The sequence below is a fragment of the Calliphora vicina genome, chromosome 3 (genome assembly GCF_958450345.1).
Source record: "Calliphora vicina chromosome 3, idCalVici1.1, whole genome shotgun sequence".
NCBI lineage: Eukaryota > Metazoa > Arthropoda > Insecta > Diptera > Calliphoridae > Calliphora > Calliphora vicina.
Window position 1 is genome coordinate 41,199,220 of NC_088782.1, and position 14,665 is coordinate 41,213,884.

The following is a 14,665-nucleotide window of genomic DNA, read 5'->3' on the forward strand; positions in this document are numbered from 1 at the left end:
TGTATTTCTGAGAAAATGTAATTGGAAAAGAGTTTTTATAAAAACTATAAATTTACTTATTTATGAGTTAAAAACTAAAAATTCACAATAGGTACTTTTTCCAACACTAACCAAAAAGTACCACATTGCGGCACTTTTCCACTGAGAGAGATAAAACAAAATTCACACATACACACGCTCATGCATAAACCCAAACAAAAAGATGAAAAAAGAGAAAGAGCTACCTTCCAAAAGAGTCAGAGAGCCAGAGCAAAAGAGGTGTTTATTGTTTTTGTTTTGCTTGGTGTTGTTGTTGTTGTGTTGCGGCCTTTTGCAGTGTTGGAGTTTCTGTCACAGTATTGGTGTTATATGGTGGGCTTATTCTATTTAGAAAGGTTGCTGATACCATTAGTATCTGTTAAAGCAGTATCGGTTCAACGTCAGAACCGTACGCGTCTGTGTATAAAAATAAATAAAAGATTTTCTGTTTTGTTGTTGTTTAACACATTGTTTTATTTTGTTGTTGTAAATTGTTAAACATCTAAAAGATACAAATTGAATTAAGAAAAAAAAAATAAACAAAATTGTTTATAATAAATTTAGAAAAAAATAATAATAAACGAAGAAAACCTGGCTTATAAAATAAAGTTTGGAATGTAAAAAAATAAAATAGGAAACGACAAAATAAAAAAGAAAAACTTATTTAAAAAGGAATTAAACTTTGTTTTTGAATTAACATATGATCTAAGTGATCATACAACCAACGCAACAACAGCAGCCGCAAATGCGTTACATGTTACGGGAGCAGCAGCAGCAGCATCCACAACAACAACAGCAGCCGCTGCTAAAGCCAACTGCATTTTGTACACACATTTACTTGCAACTTCAGGCACACATACGCTGCTAACTATTAGTACGTGGTAGTTACCTCTGAGCGGTAGTGTGTAGAGTAGAGTGTTTAGGAAAATCTGTAGAAAAAAATTTTCGTGATTGTTTTTTTTTTCTTCTTTCTATTTTTCAATTCATTTTGTCCGAAATTGAAAAACAACGCAACACCATACTTGCCACACTAACAATCATCATCATCAGCACCAACCACTACTTACAAACACACATAGATTTACTATTTATATGATTGTGTGTTTGTTGTTAAAGTTGTATTGTTGTTGTTGTTGCTGTTATACTACTGTATGAGGAAAAATCACAATTTGTGTAACGTTATTTGTTGATTGCACGTTGACGGGTAATGTGCGTGCAACGCGTTTTACTCAAATAGAACATTTTCAAATATAACACAAAAAAAATAAAAATTCTGGCGAACTTTGGATTCTTAATTTTCTTATAAATAAAAAAAAAATTACCAGTGGATTTTAAAGAAAAATTTAAAAAGAAATTTGCAAAAAAAAATCGTACCTTTTTACAAAATATGCTAAAAAGTTTAATAATAAATATTATAACCAATAAATTTTATACACTTAATTATAAATAAACACCAATCAAATCTTGCCAATTTATTAAAAAATTATTATAATAATAAAATAAAAAAAATACGTGCCGCAAACAAATAAAAAGTGTCTTAAAGCCTTAATCATTTTTTTAAATAACAAAAAAAATAAAAAATAAAATTACAATAACAATTTTAAAACTTTTTACGCTTTATACAAAATAATTAATACAAAAAAAAATACACAAAAGCTTGCCAATCTTTTTTATATTAAAATAAAATTAATAAAAAAATATTCAAAATATTCTAAAACTTATGACAAAAATTTAAACAAAAATTAAAAATAATTATAAAATAACAGTGTGATATTTTTAATTCTAAAAAAAAACTAAAAACTTAAAACAGTTTTTTTTAAAAAAAAAGTGAAATAAAAACAAAATAATTTTTAAAAAACTAAATTACACCTTTGGATTATATATTAAATTCAACATTGTCAACACAACAATCTCATTTTAAAAAGGTAAGTTGGTCTAAATTTATTTCAAAAGAAATTTATTAAAAACTTGTGTTTTTTTTAAACATGGTTTAGCCGTCGCTTTAACGTTTTCATTTAGTATAACCACCAGCTTAAGCTTGGTTTAGCTTAAGCTTATTTAATTTTAATTTAGTAATTTGAATATTTATGAAGTATTTGTGTGCGTAATATTATTGCTTTCTTTGATTTTTCCTCCATTTTGTTTATAAATTTTATATTTGATGAATTTGTTTGCGACTTCTGCAATTTCTGTTAATTTTTTTGATTTTTTTTTTGTTTTATTTATTTCATGATCTAAAATTTATGCAAATTTAATGAAATAATGAAAAGTTTGCTCCTCCAATTCAAGCAATGGTTAAGCCTCACAGAGAAAAAAGATTCGTAGTAGCAACTGAATTTATAGCCAATCGAATGATTATGCCTTAGTATCGAATTTTTCAATAGTGGCTACATAATTTTAGAAGGAGTAACAAAAGTTTGGTTGCTTTAACCGAAATTCTTTCTTATTAAATGATTTTCTATTGATAGAATCGTAAATTTCTATATGTGCAATCGAATCATTCGATTGGCAACAAATTCGGTTGCCACTACTAATCTGTTAAAATCTAAAAGAAACTAAAGATTTAAAAATGTATGGCCAAAATTATTTGCACAAAAAACTAGTAAAATAGATTGGGGTATTTTGGAATTTAGGTAAACCCAGCAAAAACTCTACTTACCTAGTAAGACATCAAGTAATATTAGAGCTAAGTGATAACTACTTATTATTTGACTAAAACTCTAGTTATTTTTGTTTGTGATTTCATACATTCACCCCAAGAAATTTCCCTGTGTGGGAATCGAACCGGCATGCTCGATTGTTTTTTTTTTTCTTGTGTTTGAAAGTATAAATGCCTGTAGAAAAATAACAATCTACTCTACTAAATAAAATAATATGCTGGGTAATGATCATTCATTACAAAATAATGTATATGGTAACTAGTTGTCATTTCGAATTATTAAGAAATCTCTACTTTTGTATAAGTTTAGGCGTTTTTACTACCTTATATTATTTTCCAATATTATGTTTATGTTTTATATTGAAAATTTTCAATGCTAGTAAATAATTAAAAACTAGCTTGCTATTTTTAGGCTTTTGTGAAATAGAAAAAAAAATTTATTCAATGATTGTTTTAAAAAAAATGTAAATTTAATAAATTTTTTATTTGGCTAATGCAAAAACCATAGAGCGGAAACTAGAAAAAAAACTCAAACACAAAAAATTAGTCAAAGAATAACAAATATGTGTCTTGTTTTTGTTTTCATATAGTTTTAATTACTAATACATTCTCAGCACTTAAATATTTGACAACTGAGTTAGGTCTTGACAGTAGAATTTCCAATATATGTGTATTTATCACTAAAATATAAGTTAAATATATGATATTTAAGGCTTTGTACTAAAAATATAAGGCCAGAAAATACCTTTACTCTTCAAGCCACGCTTTTTTGTGTATAAGTTTAAAATCAAAACAATTGCATTTTTACTTTAATCAAGGTTAGTTTATTAGAAAAATTAAAAAAATAAATAAATCAAAACATAAAAAAATCCACCACATTCCAAGGTTTTTTATGGAGTGAAGTGGTTAGTTTACTAACCACCATGGCTGGCATTAAAAATAACTATAATTTTTGTTTCGTATATATTTTTTTGAAATCGAATATTTTTGACCAAACAACCGAAATAGCAAAGTAACACTGAATTCAATGAACAATAAACACTCTGTGATTTTTTTATTGAATGCGTGAAAGCCTGATTTTTACAATATTTTCAAATTAATATATTTATCTAACCAGAAAAGGTTTAGCAAAAAATCATAAACGATGACTTCAAAAAATATAATTATTTAGCAAAATGGCAATAGATGCCAATAAACTATGTTTTAAAGACTATTAAAAAGGTGGTTAGTAAAGTGACCACTCAACCGCAAAGAGTTATACCCTGTCATAAGTCTATAATTACTTTTACCATTAATTTTTTACATTTATACAATAAAAATTGAGCCTAAATATTCATTGATGTACATGTAATTCATAAAATTAATAATTTTTCATTTGGGGGATTCAAACGGTCTCCTACAGGTCGTATTGTCGTAATGTCATACAATATTTTTTTAGTTTAAATAAATTTTTGTTTGGTTTCAAACAAAAAAGTTATAAACTAATAAGACTTTTAGAACTATGTTTATTGGTTTGTCATAAAATAACACTTTTTTTTGTTTGCAGCACAACAAGAATTTGTTTAAACTAAAAAAATATTTTATGACATTACGACAATACGACCTAATAGCAGACCATTTGAATCCCCCAATTGTATTTATTTAGATATTATATGCAATTTTGATTTAATGAATGAGAAAAGAGATTGAAATTTTTAAGCGATTTTTACCTATTTCAGTTAGTGTAATATAGTGTAAATTGAAACCAATAACTTGTGTATGAAATATTAGAAACTCTGATCATTCAGTAATAAACTTTTTTTGTGTGAAAAATTCTCAAAAGAAACAGTTAACGGCAAAAAATTGTTTTTTTGTTAGGAATACAGCTGATAGTGTTTAAGTAAAAGCGATAAAATCCAAGTTTAAATGCACACAGTTCCAGAATGTTAAATGTAATTATTTAAGAATCGTGTACAAATAAAACAAGATTTTCAGATTGGCAGAAGGACGGACATCGCTACATCAAATCAGAAACTTTTTCTCAGCCAATTGGAGTGGGTGTGGATGAGAGGCATTACAAAAATCAGTACAAATGCTTTAAACCATAGATAATAGATATAGAGCGGAAACACTGCTGTCAAAGACCTAAATCAGTTGTCAGAAACCTAAGTGGTGAGAATGTATTAGTAGAAAAAACTATGTGAAAACAAAAACAACACTCGTATGTGTGATAATTTTGAGTAATTTTATATCAGAATCATAAGATTCTAAGACGATCTTACTATGTCCGTCCGTCTGTCTATCTGCTGAAAACACGATAGGCCCAAACGAAAGGAGCTTACTCGCTGAAATTCTCCACAAATACTCGGCAATATCAGTCCATGATTTCACATAGGCCCCATACAAATGTGCTCCCGAAATACTGTTCGAGCAGTCATAAATATTTTGATTATGGGACAATCCTGATATCATTTTTCACAAATTAGTTCGGAACCGCCGAATATAATTCATATTCTAACTTGTTTTCATTATTTTTGATTCATCAGTTACATCGGTCAGTGATGTCTTCTTAATCATCTTAAATTAATTGTCAAATTGATTTTTTTTTTTTTATTTGTAAACAGAAAGTTTCTTCAAGTATCAGGCTATAAATAGACTCATACAGAAATCTTGGGGAAAATTAAATGTTTGCAATAATTATATAATTACTGTTGCTTAGAAAAAATACAACCAGTTCACAATATTGTTATTTTGATTTAGATGCTGAAATATTCTAGATTTTTTTTTATCAATATCAGCCGATTTTTACACCAGAAGTAAAAATTTTCAATATTTAGAATTTTCCACAAAAATATTACGAATTATTTTGAGGAAATTTCCAAATAGTCTTGTTAAGGACATTTCATTAACTGTCTTGGCAGAAAAATTTATTTGATTTACAAATTAAATTTTCTATTTAAAATCTCTAAAGAAATTACTAAACTAATGGGTTTAAAAATCTTATCAGAAAATGTATTTCAAGTTGGAATTTAATTTCTAAATTTGTTCTTATAAATTGAGGTGAGTTTGAATAAATAAAAAATATGAAATGTCTTAATTTTAAGGCTTAAATTATTAAATGCATTTTCAACCTCGGAAAAGTACCATCAAAAATTTGCCAGCTATTTTACGATGAGAAACTAAAATAAATTTCAGGGTTTCATTATTTTGGGTGAGAAAAACTTATTAAAATTTATATTAATCATATGAAATAACCTATTTAGGCTCAAGAATACAGAAAAAGTTATTTTAAGACACGTAGTGGTTTCACAAGATATCCTATAATTTTTTTTTTATTCGTATTTTTATTTATTGTATCATAAAATAATGTCAATTAGTTGTTTAAATCTCAAATCTAAATATTAATTTGTATTTACGTTCCAGCACAGTTTGACGAAAAACGATGTTTATTTTATAGATCATATCATCAGCACAGGTCTGTTGGATTCCTATCATGTCATACTGTTATAATGTTGTGGCTCGGCTTATCCGGTAATTAGACTATCGGGGAAGGTCTCTGCTGACTGGTTACGACAACACATGAAAAATACCAGAGTAGAGTATTTTAGGACATATTTAGCTTGAATTATTAGAACATTATGACATTATGATTAGAACATTAGGATACCTTGTAAATTTAATATAGGGGATATAAAATTTGTACATCCTACGAAGATTTTGTTATATTGTCTTGATATATGTATATTCAATGCAAATCTTGCAATATTAATTTCATTTCCTAATTTTCGTTTTGTTACTAAAACCAACAATTCTTTACTTATAAATAATGACTAAAATTGATGAGAACTAATTAATTTTTTTTTTAAATAATAAAAAAATATTAAATGGCAATAAAAAATGTGTTTAATAGGCGCATGTTACTTAAATGGGTCTTAAATTACTTATGAGAAACTGCAAAGTATATTTAATAATTGTTTATATGGTAAAAAAAATTAAATATAGCTCTAATTACAATAAGCGCCAATAAACTAAGTGGAATTTAATTTTTTTTTAATAATGAAAACAAAAATTAAACAAATTAATTTATTGAAAACTAAGCAGAAATTTTGTAAATTTAAATTTATAAAGAAAATCAAAATGTTTAAAAGTAAATGAAATTTATATTATTGAATATAAAGAAACAAAATCTTAATCTTTTTAAAAATATGTACTTAAATTTAAAATTGAAAAAAAATAATTAAAAAAAAAAAAATTTTAATTTTCAAAATTATTTAAAATTTTTGATAGATTCTTACATTTTGAGAAATTAAAGAGTTTAATTTTGGAAAATAATTTTTCAGAATTTAAATTTTTTTTAAATTATTCTTTTTCCTTTTAGTTTTAAATCTAGAATTTTCAAAAGGATTAAAAATTTGTTCTTTATATTCAATAATAAATATAAATTTTATTTAAAATAATATAATTCTAAAAAAAATTTTGAAATTTTCAAAATTATTTTAAATATTGAATAGATTCTTACGTTTTGAGAAATGTTTAAATTTTATAAAACCCTTTTATTTAAAAAAAAAAATAATTTTTAAACATTCATTTTCAGAATTAAATTTTTTTCTAAAATTCTTTAGTTTTGAGAAAAATTTTATACAATTTTTTAATCTTTAATTAGTTTTTTTTTTAGTTATGAATTTTTTTTTTTAATTTTGAACCGTTTTAATTGAAATTGAAAAACATTTTAAATAAATGTTGAATATTTAATTTAATTATATGAAACTAAACTAAATTTCAATGCCCTAGTAATTTGAGACCCTGGTAAATCAAAAAAAAAAACTTCCAGTTTTCTTTAAATCTATATTATTTCAGTAAAAGTGATAAGAAAATATTTCTCCCCTTATTAGTAGCCACAAAAAATGTAACGAAAATTCTTATTATTTGAAAACTTATCAAGAAATCCCAAAAAAAAATATGTATGTCATTCAGTCTTTAACAAAATATCAAAAAAAAAAGTAACGATCAATGATCAAAATTAATTTATTTCAATTTACACACATTAAATACCCTGACAAAAATCTGTTCAAACATATTCACACACAATCAGAACAAAAAAATAAAACAAAAATATACATAAATATATTCCCTAATAAATTCGAAAAATAAAAAAAAAATAAAAATAACTGAAAAGAATTAAATACAAAAAACGTATAAAAAAAAGAAGACATACACACAAAAAGTTCAAATAACAACGATACCCTTTCAATTCATTTGCATATTGTGTGTTGTATTGTATTTTATTATATTGCTGTATGGCTACGAGTGCATTGTAACACAGTGTTGAACAGCAGAAATGTTAACTCCTACAACAGCAGCCGCAGCCATGAGAAACAGCAACAGTTGAATATAGAAGTAGCAAGCAACAACACATATGAACAACAACAAAAAAAAGTAGAAATGTTTGCATTAAGTCTCCAAAATGCCTTTACTTATCAATAATAAACGCTGACATGCACAATGAAGAACGCTTATACATACGAAAACGTATGTTTCATACATACATTTCCATAAAATCATCCTCGAAAGGCGGCCTTACTAGGAAAGCCCTGCCTGCTAGTTAAAAAGAAAAATCAAAAACCAAAAACCTGGAATTTTTGGTGGTAGAATTTAAAGAATATATGAAATTTTCTTAATAAAATTTGCACGTGCAGCTAAATTGTTTTAAACATTTGATTACTCTCAGCCACGCCCAGCTAATGGGGCGGAATGTCTCACTCTGCTTGTTGATTTTCAACTCATTGGCTACTGCATAAACTGAAGTTTATTTCCAAAATGTGATATTAAAAACTTCTGGCAATTGCAAGTGGTTTCCAGAAAACTTACCAGACGATCTATACCTTCGTACAGGAAGTTGGGATCCTTGAATTTCAAATTCGTATTGAGTTATATTTGATACCCTACCAATTGACAATTTGATTCTATCAGTCAGGCTATTTATATTGGGAGATATTTATTATCAAAAGCTGAATCATGATCACCGTAATGACTAGTGTCTCTCTCAAGTCATTGATCAGAGGATTCTTTTCGAACTTTAGATCTATTTCCTAAATAAGGTACTGATAAGGAAACTTCAGTTTATTTCAAATGGATTCCAGAATACCTGCCAGACGACCAATAGCTTCCTATTTCCAATATACCAATTCTGTCACTCCATGTCGCCTCTAGAAGATCAAATCTTTGAGGATCGGCCAATGCTGATAAGACATGCGAGAGTTTTATTTCTTAAATCCGGCTGAATTAAGTCGATGATCTGGGTTATATTGCCTTTGAATCCTACAAGACAAAGTCTGAGTGTTCAAATCACACGGTGACTAAGATCATGAGATCCTTCGCGAGATATAACCAAATTGATCATGAATAATATCCACTGTGGGGATAGATTTGTGTATGTAACGCCATTATACTGCAACCATATGCCGTCCACATAGATATGTAGCTCTCGCCGTTGATAGTGATCGGCTCACCAAAGTCGTTTTCAAGGAAGCAAGGATCAATGATGCCATCGGCGAACTATCCGCCACAGGCTGCCAGCATCGAACCGCCCTTATTGGGAAACCTTTTACAGATTCCATTCCACAAACCTTGAAACAGTGAATGTGAACGAAAATGATTAAAAATTGTTCTTTGAAAGCCAAAATTTTTAATCAGTTGCTTGTTAGTTGTGAACAAAGCAGGATCATGTGGCAGATTTTTGAAAACTATGCACTTAATAAAGAAAATAATAAATCACTATCTTCCAGTGAAATCACATAAATACTGATTAAAATTCTTCTACAACAAATATAAGTGGAGAAAACTAGCTTTACCCTACTAAGTCTAGATACAAGATCGGTACTCTTCGTGTCTTTTGCTCATGAGTGGATCATGTGGTAGTTTTTGAAAACCCAAAGCATTAACTTTCAGTGTTGTAGAAGGATTTTAAGCAGTGATTGGCATATGGAGAGCGAAAGTATTTAAGTGATTAATACTTTCGCTCTCCATATGCCAAGCACTGCTTAAAATCCTTCTGCAACAAATATATGTTGAGAAAAAAAGCTTTACCCTACTATGTCTAGATCAGTGATCGGTGTTCTTCGTAACATTTGTTCATGAGTGCCGAAAACTGATCTAGACACTAATCATGTAATGTTACTATTAAAGAGAGAAGGATTCCAGTTTTTTAGCAAGTGAAGTCACTGTTAAAACAAATTATAACAATACAGATTTTTTTTTTAACTCTGACATTTCAGAATTTTTAGTTTTTGACAGATAATTAAAAGAAAAGTAAATTTTTTATTTCTCTTTGTACTAAAAATAGCGATCTAAAGTCAACGATTCACTTTCTTCACTCTTGAGTATAAACAAAATATGTTGCATACCTGTAAGGGTTTTTAAAGTAAGGCTGAAGTAAGAAGGAACCGATGTTTTTCAAATTTGTAAATTTCCAGATGCCTTTATTTCCTAGACACTGTGTCTAACTTTAACACGTTGTTTAGCTTATTAAGAACCTTCGGACTTTATAAACAAACTTTGGTTTTAAAGCTCCCATTTCTGCTTACTATTTCCCCTTTAAGCCGCTTATCTAGGCTCCAGTTTAAACGGAGGGCTCGTATAAACTGTATTTGACACAATATTTCTGTTGGTTGGTTAAACTTTCGTTATGATTGACTGTATGCAAAAGTGTGAGTGACGGAGTCTAACTGAATGTGTATAAAAAAATTAAATAAAAAATTATTGTTTGCAACAACCAACAAAACCCTCACAATGATCACTATGTGCGATTTTCCTTATATACATATTTTGAAATTATTAAGGCGTCGGTGATCGCTATATTTGTTTAATATATATAAATATATATTTTTCAATTCAATAAGTTCCTTTTCTTAGGCTTCTTCTTCATATACATATATAAAAACGAACTGATTGTCAAGTTTGACGTCAATCACCGCTATGACACCGACACAATAATCATCATAACAGCAACACCAATAACAATAACAATAATTTTTCGTTCTGAAACAACATCAGCAGCAGTTTTTTTTTTGTTTTCCATACAGTAGTCTATAATATTGACGCACAATATTTTTGTTAAATACAAGTAAATTAATGAAATAAAATAAGAAATATATGTATACATATGTACAACTACATGTGAATATGTATAAGGAAAATTGTTATTTATCAATTGAAAATATAGCAGAAATAGAACACAAATTAAAATTTAAAAAAAAAAAATCATGGTTGTTGATTGTTTTGATGACCAAAATTGGAGGGGTGTGTTTAGGGTCTTAATTTTTTGTTGCATGTAGATTGTCTGGCGAGATAGGTTGAAGTTGTAGGTGACCTCTGAAAGAAATTACCCTTGATTGTCTGTTGAAATCAGAAATTGTATTTATATTTTTATATAGAAAATTAATTAAAAATAGCTCAAAAATAAAATATGATTAGAATTACAAGAGATTAAACTTAATTAAAAGCTTGTTAAATGCTAAGCTTTTGAATTTAAAAAGTAGCTAATAGAAATATATTGCATATATCTAGGAGTCTAGGTATTTAAATCACAACACGCTTTTCAAAATTAGCTAAATGCGTTTCATTATGATTTCTAATAAGCTTTTAAGCTTTACGATTTTATTACATTTAAACGTAAATATATTGCATACATCTAGGAGTTAAGCTTTTTTCAAATGTAGGACTAACTAAAAAACATCACATACTTTTAGGAGTAAACAAACCAGGCTTCATTTTGCAAATATCTATTTAAATATAATACTACTTTTAAATAAAACATTTTTAAATAAAATTATTGATATTACTATTGTAAATATTGCAAAATATTTATAAAATATTGAGACTTTAAAAAAACAGAAATTTTTGTGGACATATCTTTACAAACGTGCTGAAATTTGTTTATATTTATTTTTACAATGACTTTCTTTTAACATTTAAAACAAATAAATGAAACAATTTATTAAGTAATCAAAAAATTCGTGTAAATTATGGAAATTTTAGAATTTCTCCTCAATTACAAGTGGCGCTTCAAATAAACTTAGTAAACAAGTGGAAGTTTGCAATATTATCTTAGAACTTTCTAAATTTTTTAAATTCTTTACGGCTTAAATAAATGTAATTCATAAAATTATCACAATAACGTGTAAATAATGAACATTTTTAAAACATTTAATTAAAAGGTAATGATAGAATGGTTTATTATTGAGAATGACTGATAATATAATATGTAGTCTAGACACAAACCTTTAAATCTTTGATAGAAATTTATATTTTCCAGATCATGAAATTGATTGCTTATTTTCATGAGCACAACGCGAATGTAAATGAAAGTAATGCAAACTTTTTATTCTGAAAGACAAAAACTTTAATCAATTACTTGTTAGTTTTCAACAAAGCGCGATCGTGTGGTATATTAAGCGAAGATCACAGCATTCTCCTTCAGTGCAATCACACAAATACTTTTACAAATGCATCTTTCTCTCTCTGTGTATTAATCTCAGCTTAAAAAAGTTCTGTAACAAAAATAGTGGGAGAAAACTTGCTTTGAAACAAGTAAGTCTATATCAGTGCTGGGCATAAAGACAGCATGCCGTGAAAGAGCGCCATAACATTAAAATGCTTCTACTATAGAGAGATGTTTTTTTGTAAAATTCATAAAACATTTAAACAAATTTATAGTGGGAAAATTAGCTTTGAACTAGTAAGTCTAGATCAGTGATCGGCATAAAGAGAGCATGACATGGAAGTGCGCCATAACATGATGCTGATCTAATCTTAAAATTCTTCTACTATAGAGAGAAATTTATTTGTGAAAATCATAAAACATTTAAACAAATTTATAGTGGGAAAATTAGCTTTGAACTAGTAAATCTAGGTCAGTGATCGACATAACGAGAGAATGCCTTGGAAGAGCGCCATAACATGATGCTGATCTAATCTAATCTTTTTTTCTACACTTATTTGCTTTTTAGAGTTTAAATCTGTTTAAGCAGGTCTTACTTACAATAGTTTCCTATAACAATTTAATAATTGAATTAAACAATTTCTATAAAACTCCTACTTTAAAATGTTTATGTTTATAACAGTAAAATCATTTATAAAAACCAAATACATTTATTATTATCATCATTATCTAATGGTAATTAAACCATTTATAAAAATGTAAATGATTTGAAATTTTAACCATCTTGAGTTTGTTTTTCCTTGTGTCTCGCTCTAAACACAGCTAATCAATAATATGAAATCTTTTTTTTCTTCAACTTATTGTATTTTTTTTTTATAATAGTTGTTGTACATATTACGCACATTAGCATTCTAGAAATTAATTAAAATTCCATTATGGAAAAAAGTGGACGTTTTTGTCAACAAATTACAATTAAATACAAATAATACCATTTTAAATACAAATCGTAGACGTACGAGTAAAAATGCTATTTCGCACCATTTGGTCATGCGATTTTTATTTTATTTATTTTTTTTAAAGCACATAAGTTCTTTTAGCAAAGTCTTTGCTTGTAAACACCCTTTAATTGTCAGCATGTTAGAATTATGTAGATCAGTGATGGGGTTTAGGATTTGTTAGAAAAAAGTACCAACTTTTTTTTAGTACTTAAGTGAAAAAGAAATTATGCATTATGTAAGAAGGGAAAAAAAATTGTTATTTTAAAAAAAAAAATTAAAACTTTTAGGGGCGATTAACTTCAGCATATTATTGGGCAATTTAAAACCTTGTCAATTTATAAAGCGATTTGGCTTCACTATCTAGAAAGTATTGCCAGTAACAAGGCGAATTTATACCAGGTGGTGGAAGTGGCGAATTCAGGCAAATACAAGCGAATTCGTTTATCGTTTAAAATGGAGTTTGACATTCTCAACAATGAGCATGTCAAACTTCATTTAGACAAACTTAATGAATTCGCTTGTATTTGCTTGAATTCGCCTCGCCGCTACCATCCCGTGGTAATAATTTTTGTATAAAAAGTAATGTTGGTTTTTCGCTCATAACTTAGCCATTTGTGAATCGATTTTACTGATTTTCACTAACGAAATTCTCGATGCTTATTTGATATATTCTTGCCAAATTCAGCACCATAGGTTATTTAAAGGCTTGGAAAAGTTAATTTAAAGACACTGACTGAGGGACTAGATAAGTTATTAGAGAGTTTCTGAAAATAGTTTTTTGGTGCAACAATAGTGTGCAACTTTTTAATAGGAATGTTCTTGAAAGCTTTTAAGATGTATGGATCACTATAGGTTACTAAAAGGCTTCGAAAATTAGATTTTTCCGGAACTGAATTTTTTTATAAAAAGCAATGATGGTGTTGCGCTAATAACTAAGCCATTTGTGAACCGATTTTACTGATTTTCAATAGCAAAATTCTCGAACGAATATTCGATATATTGATATTACATTCAGCCTCATGGGTTATTTAAATGCTTCGGGAATTTGATTTAAACACACGAACTGAAGGACTAGATCTCAATAATTCTAGTCCAGTAAGTTTTTTGGGAGTTTCTTAAAATAGATTTTAGTAGGAAAAGCAATATTGGTTTTTCGTAGATATCTTAGCCATTTATGAACCGATATGACAGATTTCGAAAGTGTATACGATATATTGATGCCGCAGTCAGCACCATAGATTATTTAATGGCTTCGGAAAATTGATTTTAACAACATTGCATCGTCTCTGCACGCAGAGAAAACTTATAGTTGTACATGATCACCCTACAATTCACATGGTTGCAGCAATCATTTATATGGTTATAGTTATTAAGTATATGTTTATGGCAAGCATGTTCATGAAGAATCATTAGATCATAATATATTGTTATCTTATCTACAATCATATATATGGTAGCTGCAATTATGTGAATCTTAACTGTAACATATTATGGTTACCGCAATCATATAAATTATTACAGCAACCATAATATAGTTAAAACGTGTAAAATGAAAACCCAGAATGATGAACA

At 27.7% G+C, this 14,665-nt stretch overlaps 1 protein-coding gene across 1 annotated transcript in view; it reads left to right on the plus strand.

Moving 5' to 3' along the window:
• Window positions 1–310: 310 nt before the first annotated feature.
• The window catches only part of klu (klumpfuss), a 90,227-nt gene continuing 75,872 nt past the window's right edge, over window positions 311–14,665 (plus strand). The window contains exon 1 of the mRNA XM_065504859.1: window positions 311–1,943. The gene's annotated coding sequence lies outside the window, so the exon portion shown is untranslated. The remainder of the gene's footprint in view (window positions 1,944–14,665) is intronic.